The sequence below is a fragment of the Spea bombifrons genome, chromosome 10 (assembly GCF_027358695.1).
Source record: "Spea bombifrons isolate aSpeBom1 chromosome 10, aSpeBom1.2.pri, whole genome shotgun sequence".
Taxonomy (NCBI): domain Eukaryota; kingdom Metazoa; phylum Chordata; class Amphibia; order Anura; family Pelobatidae; genus Spea; species Spea bombifrons.
In genome coordinates, this window is record NC_071096.1 from 10374933 (window position 1) to 10388299 (window position 13367).

Below are 13367 nucleotides of genomic sequence, written 5' to 3' on the forward strand. Positions count from 1 at the left end.
AGAAACCGATACAATGACCTAAACCGACCAAAAGCTTGTGGCTTTTACACTACATATAAAGTGGTACATTACCAATCTACAGAATTAAAAAAGTGCGTGCCAAGAGGTTAGATATTGCAGAGACATGTAACTCACTCCGCTGGAACACACAAGCTAAAAAACATATTCTTCTTATTTTCAGTTAAACGTATGCTACATTCTAAGGCAAAATGTAAGATTTTAGGAATTTAGAAACACTTTCTCACAAGTGAATAAGTAAACCAAAAAAATACCTACCCTATCCTCGCTGGAGTGATGTCTTTTCATCTTTATAACCCACAAACACCTGCAGCTGTTATGGGAACCTCAGGAAAGCAGAGTTATGAGCTTAAACAGAAGGGTGTGTCTTAATGAAAGGAAAAGGTGATTAATCGGTTTCCTCCCCAAGGTTTTCCATAAATTCATATCCTTCAATTCCTCATGGTATTACCCCCCCCCACACTCCCACCCCCTCGATTAGACTAGTGGGTTATAGGAACAATTTATTTAGATTTGGGTGGGAGACAAATGATTTTCTAATAATAATAATAATGTTTTCATATATTACATTAATATTTTGTTAATCCTAATATTACATATAGCCATTGCCATATTAATGGCAGCTCCACCAACTGCCTCCTCCAGTCCGCCATCCTTCTTTAGACATCATACCCCGGTACTCCTACTTTTGAGGACTCCCGGCACCAGGTTGAAGTAAGCCAAGGACGCTGTGCCATAGTGTTTGAAGGCTGTTGGGGATATCAGTCCCTTTAACCAGGCTATTGAGAAGTGATGCTACAGGGTGGTCAATAGGACTATCCGATTTCTGTTGTGTGGCAGAGGCCTAAGCCAGAACACTGCGTATAGAATATCATAGCTATATAATTTCACCTAAATTATACTAACTTGCTGTTCCTTAGGCAAGTTCAGCTATGAAAGCTTCATATTGAAATTCATAAACAAATCCAGGGCACAGCCTCTCTAGTAATCAATGATGATGATCCCTTTTGATTTAGTTTCCTGTTGAGCCTTCAACTCGTGATTGGAATGTATTAGGACAGATGAGCAGATAGCACGGGATAATCTCCTGTCTAAATTATGATTATGTTTTTGCTCAAAATCACTGAATGAGGCTCTTTCGTGATAAAGGTATTGTACAGGTTTTATGTGGCAATATATACATATATAACTTGACAATTTGTTGAACAAAGCCTTTTAATGGGTAACTCGACATTGCTAAAAAAAAAAGACTGAAATTACCATATTTTACAATTTCAGTCTAAATTATTTTAATATTTTTAAGCAGCCTAAGTGGTTTTATTGCTGTAGATAACAAATTTGATCTACCTCCTGGAGCATGTTGTTATTGGATAAAACCTTTCTAAATATGTTCAAACTGCATTCTTTTTGAAATTTTTGGTTAAATTGGATTAAATTGCAATAGATATCCTGAGATTTAAAATTACTCTGCTGTTATAATTAAAGATGTTAAAAAGTCAAATCGCCTATCTGAACAACGTAATACTGAAGCGCTAACTTTCTGCGCCAGCCCCACCTCTATGTATGGCCAATCCAAGCCCTTGCAAAGCCACTCCTGCAATAGAGGAAGAGCTCTGGAAACCCTACCCATGGAGGTTCCCAGGTATGGCTCTTCTCAATCTATGGAAAATGTTGCTTAAACCCCTTTGTCCCCTTAACCGCTTAGAGAAAGAATGTTAATAACTGTCTTTTCTCCCACCTGACCTTGCATTTCATTGCTCCCTCTCAATACTACTGGTGAGTGACCATGGTGTACCCAACCTCACTTCAGAGCACCGAGATAAGATGTCATATCACGGCTCTCTTCGGTGTTGTCGGGTGCACCAGGATGGAGGCCTGCAAGAAGGATTTCCGAAAGGAAAAGGGTAAGTGATGGGGAGAGAGTATAGAATAGAAAAAAAAAAGAGAGAGATAAAGATATAGGGGAGAGATGATGAGGAGCAGAGAGGGGAGAAAAGGGAGAGATAGTGAGAAGGGGGAGATAACGAGAAAGAAAATGGATGGAGAAAAAGGGGAGCAATTTGGAAAGGGGATTCATCATGAATAAGGGAAGAGATGTGGAGAAAGTAGAGATATGGAGAAAAAAAAGGGAGAGATGAAGTGAAACAAGAGGATAGATAAGATATAGAAAATGATGAGAAAGGGGTATCAAAGACAAGAGGAAGAGATAAAGGAGAAAGAGGAGAGGTAGGGAGATAAATGAAAATGGGGGCATGATAAAGAACAAGAGGTAAGGAGAGATTAACAGAAGGGAGATGAACAGACAGGGGAGAGATGGGGAAAAGGTTTGGTAAAGAGAAAGAGGGGGAGAAATAAAGAGAAAGGAGAGAGAGTAGGTAGATGAAAAGAACAAAGAGATGAAAAGGGGGAGAGGTAGAAAGGAGAGATGCAGAGGGAGAGGAGGAGAAATAATGGGAGAAGAGAGAAAAACTAAAGAGAAAGGGGAGACACATGGAAAATGGAGAGATAAATAAAAAGGTGAGGATAAAGAGAGGGGAGAAATGGGCAGAAAGGGAATAGATAATGAGATAGGGGCGAAAGACTGTGTTTGTGTTTTTCAAAGTGTCTCTGGGGTGTGAGACCTATGATCTATGTCTGCAGTTTAGGGTTTTCCATGCATTATTTATTTGATCAATATCTTCAGTGCTGAGTTTGCTTGTGATTTTCCAATTGAGCTATACCTGCTATGCTGTGTTTCCACGTAGTGTTTATTTGATCTATATCTTAACTACATTGGGGAGGTTTATCACAGTGAAGGAATGAGCAAAGGGGAAAGTCAATGTGAGGAGGACTTGTCATGTGTATGATCTCCTCACATCACAGTGTTCCAAGGGCAGGGGTACTAGGGTTGGAACCAAGGGGTAGCCCTGTAAATCAAAGTTAATGTATTAATATGAGCTGTTGACTAGTACTTTACAATGTATTGATAAATGTCTAACACACATGCAATTTACAGATGTCATTTGATACTTATCTGCCAATAAAATGTTCTGATAGAAGCCCTGGTAACTAGTTGGTTGTACACGCAGCCTCATCACAAATACATCTACGGGTCTGAGGATAGTATAATAGAACACGAATCCATACTGGTAATGACCCATAAATCAAGTGGACAGTAATGAGTAGGGATTTTCATTGGCTGATAAACATTATATCAAATATATTAACCTGTCATATATATCTTTATATATATCTATAAATGACTTTGTTGAAAAAAATATGAAATTGCTTTTCTTTTTACTATTACTAAAATAATATTTCCTAGTTTTATTAATCTGTTATTAATATGTTCAATAAGCACGACGTTGGTTAACAACCTTTGCTGTTATGTTCAATATTACTAACCCAGTATTTTCGTTTTTTTTCGTACTTTCCTCTGGAATTGCACAGGAAACATGTTTAGATAAGCTGCTTTTTATCAGCTTAAGCAAGACCTATTTTTTTTCATTTAAGCCAAGGATAATAAAAATTAAAGACATAGTGCACTCATAAAATACAGTAAGTGCTACCCATGTTGGAATAAAAAATGACAGGGAAAAAATTAAGGCAAAAAAAAACACATTATTGAAGAACTGGAGAATCATTTTAAGTGTTGTCTTGGGGACAGTAGAAGATGTTATCTATTTGCTAAGCGTCACAAGACTTTATGAAGAACATATATAATGGATTATATAGTGTTTTCTCTCCAGCGAGATACATTGACAAGATAAATCTCAGTAGATAACGATTATTATTCTTTTTAATTATTTTAGTATACTATCATTGAGGTTCCTGTTATTTATACAAAAGGTTCTAAAGGGGTTAACATATTAAAAAAAAAAAAAAAAAAAAAAAAAAAAGGTGGCAAACCACTACGGTAAAATGTCAAAATACCTTATTTTCTTAAATCTAGGTGTGCGCCTAAAACAAGGGCAGATTCAAATGTGTAAAGCCAGCCTTCGTGCTTAAAAGAAAGCTACCCTCTTAAGCCCTGGAAGTAAGTGATTACTCATATCTCCTGCTCCCATTCAGCTGTCTTTTCCCTTAATGAGGGCTACTTATGCATAATGAAACATTTGAGCGGTTTGATAAAAATGTATCCTGAAAAACTGCACTTTAAGGATTTTTTTTATTATAATTTTTTTTCTTGTTTCATCTTATTTCTTTCTGGGGTTTAGTTGCATTAAGATAGATACATAGACCCACTTTTGTCAGCGATTCCATCTCAAGACATGGAGTGTGGTGTAGTAGTGAAAGACCTGTAATTCATTAGCTACCTATTGTAGATTACTGCTCTGGAGTATGATGTACACAAAAAAGTGGCTATTTGTTTTAAGTTACTTATAAGAGCGGAAGAATGCTCTTCCCTGGACATTATTTAAAATACCTCCCTATAGACCTTGCTGTGCTCTACTTTTTATTCATATATTATATATGAAACTCTGAAGACTATTACCCCATGACAGACAGACAGAAATGGAGCAAATCTGTTATGTAAGATAGCTCCTAACACCACATTGAAACTGCAGCAATTATATAAAATATACCGTATTTGCTCGATTATAAGATGAGCATGATAAGAAAATCTGAATATTAATGTAGGAAAAAAAGGGAAAAAACTTTTTGGAAAATAAATATAAGATGACCCTATAGGAAAAAGGTTTTACCACTAAATGTTAATTCATGTAAATTATTTTTTTTAATAAAAGCTATGATTGAGAAAAATAATTTGTTTTTATTTCCTTTTATTTTCCATCCTGCCCCCCCCAGTTATGTACATCTGCCCCCAGGCGTGCCACTCTGCCCAAAAATGCCTTATACCCCCTATATGCCACTGTGCCCCATGATATGCCTTTTGACCCCCTATGTGCCACTCTGCCTCCAGAAATGCCTCATACCCCTATATGCCATTCTGGCATTTAGGGGGTTAAAAGGCATATTATGGGGCAGAGTGGCACATAGGGAGGTATAAGGCATTGCAGGAGGCAGAGTGGCGTATAGAGAGTTAAAAGGCATTTCTGGAGGCAGAGTGGCATTAAAGGGGTTAAAAGGCATATCATAGAGCACTCTGCCTACAGAAATGCCTTATGCCCCCCATTTAACACCCCCCCAAACTTACCGGTGCTTCTGACTCCCTGGTGTGTATGGGGCAGCGGGTAGACGTCTACGCAATTTGCTTAGGCAACTTCCGCTGCAGCCGGAAGGAGGTGCCATTAGCAGCGGGGGTTGTCTGCGTCCATCGCGCATACCCTCCGGTGCGGGGTGCAGCGGAAGTTGCGAATCATGTAGACGTCTACACAGTGCCCCGGCTTACACACCAGGGAGTCAGAAGCACCGGTAAGTTTGGGGGGTTAAATGAGGGGCATAAGACAGGAGGATCCAGGTCCCCATACTCCCATGAGGACATAGTTCCCTTCATACTTAAATTTAGAAAGTGCCACGTATTGCTACTAGGAATTGATGCGCATGTAACTTGTCGGTGTAACACTAATACACGTATGAGGTAATGGGAATGATCCTCTGACAACTCAAAACTTAGCATTAGAAGTACTATTAGATACTGAAAACACTGAAGGTGGAAGCTTCATTTTAACGACAGCAACAGGGGGCTTGATATCGGCTCTGACTGCTGTTTTATTGAAGATTGGAACACATCAAATTCCCTCATGTATCTACAACAAAGGTCACGTCGACGTGTACTATAGGAAAAAAACTAACTATAGACACTGTTAATATCTCTCCGCGGTAAAACTGACTTACTTGACACCTCAAGCTACTTTGAAAGAAGGCAGCTACAGGGCATCGTTGAAGAATTAAGTCCTGTGATTTTAAAACTTCTCTTCGAGGCTTTATAGAAAATAATTAGAAGCTGCTTTCCATTATATCTATGCTTACTGACTCAGTTACCCAGAATTTGTTTTCTTTTTATTGTTACTGCCTTCAGTGCACCTCAACACCAAACAAAGAGAATCTTTTGCTTTTCTGTGGAGCAAATATTGGCCATCAACACAGGTTTAAGATACCTAATAAAAAAGCCAACAACTCACAACAGGTGCGGATATTATCCGTAAATGGAGGGTCATCTAAAGAGTTTTTAAGGGTTAATCGTTAACCTTTGAATAACAATGATTCTGTCACTTTAACACCCTGCAACATTATATTGTAATTAGCGACGATTTTGTTGTGGTGCTGGCCCCCTCTGATTATCGATTTTGTGTCTTTTCCCTTGATTAGAATCTGAAAAATGGATACGCTAATCGCGTCCTTCAGGGATCCGAGGTTAATCAAATATAATTACATCTACATAATTTAAGGATCATTGTGTGAGTGTCTATAATCAGCACCAAAGGATGTAGGGATTATTTGTTAATGGTATTACGATGCAAAGTGAAAATATGTGAATGAATCAGTTTTCCAATGTAATTTAAAGAAGCTTACCAAAAATTCTTGATAACTGAAACACATTGTTTCGGGTTAATCATAAATAAGAGCAAACTGGTCTTGGCTCCTTGAAGCTTTTCCTGTCCTGCTCCTTTGAGAAGGAAAAGGGACATATCCTCCGTACGTAATGCTGTTACCTTCACATAGGGGAAAGACTAGTCCCAAAAGACTAAAAGAAGGAGTTGGAAGAATATGGGTAGTTAGTAGGCAGCACCAAACATTACTCTACTCAATCCAAATTGAGCACTGGTGACTTAGTGGCATTGAAATAGCCTCTTAACCCCTTAATGACAAAGCCCGTACATGTACGTCCTCAAAACGCATTGTTTTCAATGGTTTAGGGACCGCCCATTGTCCTTAAGGGCTTAAGAGGATAAAGTTATTTATGGTCTCTGTCCATGGTGCTGAAAGATGTCTCTGCACGTGTAAATTATATTGAATAGGCTAACAAAATGTACAGATCATTAGAAAAGAAAAATAATGATGTTGTCCCACCACCCCCATACTGCAACAATGCCCCTGGAAGGTATTCTTTGTTCCTGAGTGTGCCTGTCTCATGTCATAGGCTATAATGCCATTCCATTATAGAAATGTCTGCCATACAGACTGGGCCGATTCCCAAATGAACAAGACCAACTCGCTTGCCATGTCTTTTTTCTATATTTAACATGCCAACATAGATCTGACCAGACAGACTTTGAGGTATTTTTTGGGCTGACTGTCAGAGCTCCCTGGTTCAAGGACCTTCAGGCACATCCCTGACTTGTCTGGCTAACAAATACTATCAAGCACTGATTCAGAATATTCCAATATTTTTTTCCCAAAAGGCCAAGAAGCGATTGATCCCCAATAATTACTATTTCTAAAGTTGAGGTTGTGTAAAAAAAAGTGATTCTATGTGAACACTATAGTATGTTGTACTGTATTTCATTTTCTAGAAAGCATGTATGTTTTTATAATACATTCTAGTTGAATTTAAATTACTAAATGTCACTTAAATAAGAACCATCTTATTTTGTACACATGAAAGTTAGTTCTTCTGTTTTCCCTAAATGAGGTAATTTATTAACTTTAATTAGTCAAGATGCCTGAATTTCAGTGCAAAGGCCATTGAAAAACATTTGTTTTAAATGAAACACAAATGTTTTAGATAATTCTTGGCTAAATTGTTCAAAGTAAGTCAATTACACCTCCCAGTGGAAGCAGATCTATACTTCATTACACGGAAAATGAACAAATATGGTTTTCATTTAATAATCCAATTTGTCTCCAAGACTGAATTCCAATTGCAGTCCTGGTGAATAATTATTTTTTTGGTTGCTGATGGTGTCACTTTATTAAAAACACTTCTTTTTTTGATTCAGGACATTTCTTTCAATGAATCGGAGTTTTAACTCCACACTAGAATCAAGAAATTAATGTCATCGAAGGACATGGTTGCTTTTTCTCTGAACATACTTTTAAAACATTATAGTATTGGAAAGATGGCGCCGCAGATCAGCCTATTGGAAGTTGCATTGGCCAGCACCCAACCACAGTTCAAACTCAGTAGGAGATGCGTATATTTGTGGAGTTTATTAGAGTAATATCAGAACACTCAGACAGCAGTCTTGTTCCTTGCAAGATCTCTATATAACTGAGAAATAGGCCTTACATAGTTAGATTTGTTGAATTTCTTCACTTACAGCTCATGCTAAATAAACCCATGCGTTTTATTTTTCATTAACCAGAATTCCTGGATTGCATGAAATCTTGAACAAACAAGTTTTGAGGATATTGTGTTCAGCGCAAGCAAAACAAAAGACAAAAACAAAACTTTACGGAATTGTCATATCCCAGAATACACCGAGCATTGCCTTTCAGTTTTACTTAATCAATATTTTTCAATAAATTTTGTAATAACCAAGCATTCTTCAATCATCAAAAGCACATATTGTCTTTGCCACTATTTTTTTTTGTTGTTTCATCGCTTGTAGGTGAAAAAGACAAACTAATCAATGTTTAGGGTTTTTTTAGCGTAAATACTGCCCTCTTCTGGTCGAAATGCAAAATGCAGAGAATTGCAAAAACATTTTCCCAAAACATATTTTTTTCACAGGAAGGATATATATGATATACATTATAAGTTGTAAGGGATGTTGGAAGGAAATAGATGCCTGGGAGCTATGAACAACAACATCCTCACCAGTGTCCACTACACATTGAGTCCTAGGGACACTAAGTGAACTTTAAATTTTTTGTCATCATCATCTTACAAAGCGGTTAATTAAATTAAATGACCAGGATTTAAGGGGCAGACCTGCCTATGACAGCTATGATAGAGCAAAGTCTTGTTGAATAATTGTTTATTATCCATGTGACTAATTACACTAATGCAGATCTGTATAGCCATACCTGGCAACTTCTGAGCTCCGGCTACCCGCACATCTTCCCTTGCGGGACGCGGCCAGGACTGCCCACCGATGCTGACATTGAGGACGTTCCCACTGATATTGCGGGAAACACCCCCATTTAAAGGGGAAATGGGTGGGGAGTGGGGCGTGTCAAGACCCCGCTGTAGCGACCGGGAGAATTTTGGAGTTGACCCGGAGAAGCGGTGCTTCTCCAGGAGATCTCTGGGTCAAACCTGGAGAGTTCCCAGGTATGTGTATAGCCAGTTAGGCAGCTGTATTTACAAAGCTAACTTAAAGGGACACTCTAGCCATCATATGAACTTTAATGCATAAGACAGCTGAGAGGTCCCTTTTTATTATATTCAGAATCCCCATAAGCATTTGTCCATTAGCCTACCTCCCCAGCTTTTTTCCATGCAGGAGATGTAGTTGGCCACATCCTCTGGCACACGACACACCTCACACCAGTCTGGCAAATATCACGGGGGATACGTGTGCATGTACAGAAAGTAATCCTCACTGATATCATCATCAGACAGAGGAAGAGGCAGTTTAACCCGAAGGAAAGTCTATTTTATTCATTTGTTTTTACACTCACAAAGTGCATATCATGAAAGTAAACAATCCTTTTAATGATGGTTCAAACTTGGACTGGTCATCTGGCAGAGCGGGCACATGCTCGGTGGGCTGCTGGGTGGCAGCCCCAGACACTCACCCCATCTCCCACTACAATGGCAGATCACGTGCTGCAGTATGTGGCCCTGAATATGGTGCATACCGCTGTATATGTATATGATACTTTGCTGGAAACTTGTAACTTTAGATACAAATAGAGCCTTGATGCTAGTAGAATCATCACTTCACATCTCAATTCTATTTGTCATCTTAATTTAGATGTTTACATTCTTGTATTTCCTTGTCGCCATGTACTTCCTAAATTATGAAATGTTTCCTTTGTTTACATTTCTAGTATGGTTAAGTAAATTAATCTCGGGTTACAACAAAGTCCTGTATAAATGAAGCTGTTACTGTACACCGTAGAGGTTTATATGCAATGAGGGACCAAGAGTAAAAGGACGCCATATTGAATTTTAATGTAATTTATTGTGTGTACCTGTGAGGAACCACTTTTTTGCTGCCTGAACCATGGCTTTTTCATACCTGTGCCATTTACATCTGCTACCACTAGTGGCCACCCTCCGCCCTCTGGAGCACTCAGAACTCAGGTGTGCCTTGTTACCTGGGTTGAGCCCTAGTGAATACATCCAGCTGGGCCTTGTTACCTGGATTGCCCTGCCTTTATGAACATGCCCTGCCCTTCAATTTAAGTCTATGGACCTTCCTGCTGTGGCTCTGCACCTGTACTGTTCCTGACTCCCTGCTATTGTGTCCTTCCAAGCGGGCTGTGTGGCTTTCGTACCCTTCCAAGCGGGCTGTGTGGCTTTCGTACCCTTCCAAGCGGGCTGTGTGCCTTTCGTACCCTTCCAAGCGGGCTGTGTGCCTTTCGTACCCTTCCAAGCGGGCTGTGTGCCTTTCGTACCCTTCCAAGCGGGCTGTGTGCCTTTCGTACCCTTCCAAGCGGGCTGTGTGCCTTTCGTACCCTTCCAAGCGGGCTGTGTGCCCTTCCAAGCGGGCTGTGTGCCTTTCGGAGCACTCAGAACTCAGGTGTGCCTTGTTACCTGGGTTGAGCCCTAGTGAATACATCCAGCTGGGCCTTTATGAACATGCCCTGCCCTTCAGTCAGGGTCTTTTGTATTGAAGTCTATGGACCTTCCTGCTGTGGCTCTGCACCTGTACTGTTCCTGACTCCCTGCTATTGTGTCCTTCCAAGCGGGCTGTGTGCCTTTCGTACCCTTCCAAGTGGGCTCCCTGCCAAAAGACTTATTACCGGTATTTATTTTGCCATACGTCCGGTTTCTTGCTTTGACTGTATTACCATTATTTTCTGGTCCTGTTATGTACATAAAACACACTGCATTACCTGGATTTCTGCTTGTGGTGTCTTTGTTTGCATAATCATGCACCGTGGGTTACATACTGAACCCCAAGTATCCCCTGCGCATGGGCTCCTACCTGACCTGATCACCAGAGTTCTGACAGTACCTGTGAGATTACTGTAATCAACGAAAGCTATTCCTCTACTGGTTGACTAAATTATAAATTTCTTAAAATATTCACACTGAGAATATACTGATGGTTCATGCACTTGAGTTTAAACCAATGCAGATCTCTCATGATCCTCTGCTTCCTTTTTTCCTGCATGATTCATTTTTATGTACTATCTATATTCTAGAGATCTACATGCAGGCCATGACAGTTTAGTGACCTACCTCCAAAATCTCCCTTTTCAGATATGTATACGCCTTTTCTAGGTGCTCAGAATGTTTGCGATGGATGAATGTATTAGTGTTCTGTTTGTATACACAATAATGTATACAATATAAACAATAGAAAATAAGTTTGTAAATTTAGATAATACACTACATTATTCTTGTATGTGCCTTCATAACCAAGCGGCCAATCAGCAGCAGATTCCCTGCCTTTGTGTCTGATCACTGCTTGTCTTCTTCTCATTGTAATCATGAGCTGGAGAGAGACAGAGAAAACTAATTAATTCCCTGGGTCCCAATAACCTTGTTAAAAAAAATACCAGTGGGGATTTAGTTTAGAGTTAAGATTAGGTTTAGTGTTAGACTTAAAAAATTAGTAAATATAAAATTAAAATTATTATTCAAGTTAAAGTGTAAAAAAGTCCCGGTCGCTCAGGGTTAATGTAGTTTTTTTAAAGGGTTAGGTTGTGAATTAAAGAGAAAAATGCTCTAGAAGGCAATAAGCAGTCAAAGATTATATGTGCTGAATCTGATGTAGACGAGTAAAACACTGAGATTTAGTGTTCTGCTGTCTGACATGTTCCGTCTTTTTGACTTCTCAAAGAGAAATATTGTCAGCACTTCTGCTTTGATACAAACATTTTAAATTTAGGATACGTGACAAATGATGAAGCAGCCTTATATGGTTAAGTCAGGCCATGTATGAATTCTCTTGGGAAACAGCTGGATGTTAAAAAAAAAAAAAAAAAAACAATTTCTTTGATATATAGATAACCTGGTATATTAAATTCAGAAATGACACATTTAATTTAGTTTGATTGTGTGTTTTATGCAACATAAAAATATGATTATTAAGTTTGTGGTACATAGCTATAAAGAAAATTCTTTTAACGATTAAACCTTATTCAGCACAAGTGTTCTGTTATCCTACAGTGTGCTAATGATGCTGACGTTCTGAATTTACTAAAATATTTATTTTCAGAGACCCATTTGAGTAGATTTGATTATTTTTTACAGGATTCATAAACATTTTATGCATTACTGTCCTCTATGTGATATGTGAAAATTCACAAAATTGAAGTTACGCAGTGATACAACCTGTACACTAGAGGGCAGCATATTACCTGTGCTGGTTTGCAATGTGTTAATTGTATGTGGTTTATGTGGTCACCCAATCTTTAATGTACATTTTTGTTGACTATAGTCCTCTTTTGAAGATGACCACTGCAATTCAGGGTTTAATACAAGGTTAGGTAAAAAAAAAAAAAAAACTTAAACTTAAATTAAATTACAACATAGTTCTTGATTTTTACATGTGTATATATAGGTTGTTTTGAAAGTATTGTGGCTATTTTGTGGTAGTTAACAGTGGTAGTTTGGGGATGATCAGACAGTGAGTGGCTGGAACCTAAGAGGGCGGTGGGTAGCAATATGATCGTTTGGGATGACAAGATATCATGTGCATTCTCATAAGTTTAACTCATTCAACAGCTATTCTGTTGCACAAATAGTGCACCTGAACCATGATTTTATTTCTGTAGTCTTAGTGCCACTTTTAAGAATTTACTGTTTTTTTACCATCTTAGCAGATGTCTCTATGCTTTTACTAGTGCTTAGAGACAAATAAAAAAAGAAAATTCTAAACCTGGCATTCTTGGATGCCAACTGGACCAGAGAGATGAACCCCTTCCTTTTTTGCCTTCTTTAACTGACATTGTCTTTTTAAATCCAAGTTCTCTCTTACCCGGGTATTCCACCCAGAATAGCAAAACACTTGTGTATTCATTCTCCCAGATTTGATCTCCTGCTTCTGTTAACTCTGTGGCTTTTACTGTACTTCAACACGATGGATCTTAGGGAAACCTGTATTATGACAATGTGGGCGCCAGCATTCCTTTCTGGAGAGTGCTCTAGATGAATGGAGAGTTTATAAGTTGTTCTGTGTATACAAACAGAAGAGACCCATTTTATCTTTTTTTTTCTTTTAATGTTCTTTGAAGTGATGTTTAAGCGCAGCCATGAGCAGAAAACTAAACCACTCAATTTGAATTAACATTAGCAATAACACCAGTCAAAATGTCAGTCCTCTCTATGCTTAATATTCAAATCATAATAGGAAATAACTCACTCTGCATTCTGTCTGCAAATTGTTAGCCACACATAGTAT